Source organism: Cavia porcellus, unplaced genomic scaffold (assembly GCF_034190915.1).
Source record: "Cavia porcellus strain 051 isolate PalLab524CR breed Dunkin Hartley unplaced genomic scaffold, mCavPor4.1 scaffold_8, whole genome shotgun sequence".
Classification (NCBI taxonomy): Eukaryota; Metazoa; Chordata; class Mammalia; order Rodentia; family Caviidae; genus Cavia; species Cavia porcellus.
Window position 1 is genome coordinate 20,397,981 of NW_026947491.1, and position 3,154 is coordinate 20,401,134.

The 3,154-nt window shown below is 42.6% G+C and overlaps 1 pseudogene; it reads left to right on the forward strand.

Annotated features, from left to right (window-relative positions):
- The first annotated feature begins 710 nt into the window (after positions 1 to 710).
- LOC111755911 (Ig heavy chain V region 1B43-like) lies at positions 711 to 2,941 on the forward strand (annotated as a pseudogene).
- Positions 2,942 to 3,154: the final 213 nt, after the last annotated feature.

Sequence of the window (3,154 nt, forward strand, 5' to 3'; positions counted from 1 at the left end):
AAAAATGTAAAACATTAATGAAACAAATAAAAATTAAACAAAATTAAAAAGAGATGTTCCATCAATTTATGGAAAGAAGAATATTGTCCTATGTGCACAACTATTACATCAGCCATGTTTCTCTTCCTGAAAGTAATACAGTGATACATCACCTCTATAAGAGAACAGACTTGTTAGCCTAGGATTCTGTAGGCTTCGTTCTGTTTTTCCATTGTGTCATTTCCTTGGACCTGTGGCAGTTCACTGCATCACAGTGGGAGTAGTTGTAGAGAAGACATGATCACCCCATGCTGATTGTTTGTGAAGCAAAGAGTGAGAAATACAGTGCAGTGTCCCACATCTCCTCATGGACATCCCCTTTTATAACCTAAAATCCTTCTGGTATTTAGTATATATGTGAGGTGGGTTAGCAGGGTATGATGCAGGGTTATGTCTCTTGAAATAAAAGAGACGAACCTGTTCCTCAGAGTCATTTTCTCTGGCCCAACATCCTCATGTGTAGTGTGAGTGACATTCTATCTGGGATAAAGCAGTAAAATGTAATCTCAGATGAATGGGCTGTGAAAGCATTACCACAGGATTTCAAGGGAAAACACTAAGGACAAGGGGCACAAGTTGAAGCTTAGGAAAGGGGCCAACATGGATGTCACAGCTGCAGATATCACACATGGAGCTCCATGCTGACCACAGAGGCCTTGTGCAGGTGAACAATGTCCAAAAGTTTACACCTGAGAAAAGGTTTTTACCTTTCACCCCACTGACATATCCCATGCTCACACCCATGGACAAATGTCTGCCTGAATGGGGCATAGACAGTGTTGTTTGCTAAGTTGTGGGGGAGGCTCCCTCACCTTTTGTAAAGGTCCCCAATAGAAATCACTGGAGATTTCTAGGAGTGACACAGCACATATCCTATGTAGAGTCTGAAGAGAAAGACAGGGACATATGTGTCTCACTGGCCATGTCTTTTGTGCTCTGAACTGGATATAGCAATGACACTGTAAATATTCTTCATATAGCTCTGGAAGAAACATCAGAGACTTCCATGAAAACTTCTTGGAATAAATCAACATCTGACCACATTGTTCTGGTTACAAATTAGGTGACTCAATTCTGAGTGTCTTTTACTCAAAACTCTAGAATGTGATGGCCATTATTAGTCCTGAAGTCAAGGACTTCATTAAAAGGACCTTAACTCTCTCTCCCTGGAGAACAATGTTCTTGTCAGGTTGGTCAGTAGTCCTGAAGATGTTACAATTGATGTACAATTGTTGAAGACATTGCATTCTGCAACTAAATTTCTAAACATAATTGGAAGAAAAAGGATGATGCCACAAAACAGGAGTAACAGCACTGTGCACATGGCAAGAAAATGCAAGTCTGAGGAAAGAGAATCACAAGATCTAAACTAAGGTAAACTTGGACTTGAAACATATTTTCAAAAAACAAAAGAAAGAAATACTTGTTTTGAGTCAGTTATGGTTTGACAATTCTGTAATTCTGGCACTCATGAGGATGAAGCAGGCAAATCACCATACATTTGTGGCCTTCCTTTACCACCCAGTTAAGTAAAGGGAAACCTCATGGCTTGCACTGTAAAGTGACGCTTGCCTTCAAAAACCAACCATCAAAAAGATACAATATGATGAGTAAGAGTTCAGGTTGAATTTTAGAGACATCATTATCATGGGAATGGTGTCCATAACAAATAATTATTCAAAAATTAAAAGTATAATGTGATAAATGTTTTTAATTTGAGGAGTAACTTCCAGATAACAAGAGCAAAGGCTGAATCTAGGAAGGGAATGAACACCAAGTAGACACATACAGTCATGTTGGCGCAGAAAAACAACTGTATATGGCCTCTTTCTCTTCTCAGAGGACTAGAAACTTTTCTGTGAGGTAATTACAGAACTCAGAGCCTTATTTCCAGTTTCTGCTGGCTCTGCTTAGGTAGGACTTGGATCATAGGATGTCTTAGATAAGGAGGAAGGTACCTCTCCTGACAGCAGAAATCGCAGTGAAGTATGCTCTCAAGAAACAGTAATGGAACAAAAGGAAAAAAAAAAACAAACCTAGTAGCCATAAAGGAAGCTGTGTTCAATTGCGTCCTGAAACCAGCACCACAGGTTGGAAGGGCAGAGAGTCAGTCTAGGGTACAGGAAGGGAGAAGGACCAGGTGGAATCAGTTCCTGAGATCAGAAATATGAGGTCATTATTGCCCTGCTTCCCCCACTCCTCTAAATTTGTCTTCTCATTTATCACCGAGTCAAACACAGCTGGAATTCAGAACAGGAGGTTCCTCTCAGTATCTCAAAAGGACCAGACATAGCCTGAGCTCAGTGTCCCCTTGATATAGGAACTCTGCTCAGTAAATGCAAATACCTGCTTCAACTTTAGATTGATAATCTGCTCACAGTTTGTGAAACTCACAGCTCCATCCTCACACAAAGCTGAGGTTTCTCTGGAAGGCAGGGTTGTGGTCTACAAGGTGAGACTGATGGGTCTTTTCCTCTGCCTAGTGACAGTTCCCCAAGGTAAGTGTCCTCAACACCAGACATGGGTCCATGGAAAGGTTACCAAAGCATGTGACTGATGGGATAGTTTTCATTGTTTACAGGTGTCCTGTCCCAGATGCAGATGCAGGAGTCAGGATTTGACCTAGTGAAGCCCTCGCAGATCCTGTCGCTCACCTGCTCAGTCTCTGAATTCTCCATCACAACCAGTGGTTATGGTTGGCACTGGATCCGTCAGCCTCCAGGAAAGAGCCTGGAGTGGATGGGGATTATAGGCCACAGTGGTGGCACTAGCTACAACCCGTCCCTTAAGAGCCGCATCTCCATCTCCAGACACAGGCAAGAACCAGTTCTTTCTGCATCTGAGCTCTGTTACCGAAGAAGACACAGCCACCTATTACTGTGCAAGAGACACAGTGACTTGATGCAAGTGTGAGTCCAGACCTAATTCCCCCTGCAGGGAAATTAGGACCAGCAGGGGGCGCGCTGCACACACTGCTCTTGGGAACCAACTTCTCAGCTCTGACCTGACAGCCTGGAGTTTTTTCAGTAGTCAAGGGACAGAGATTCTAGGGACCTCCTCTGTGCCTGATCCTACAGTGTTATGTTTTCATGGATTCAGGCTTTCATTCGTTTCT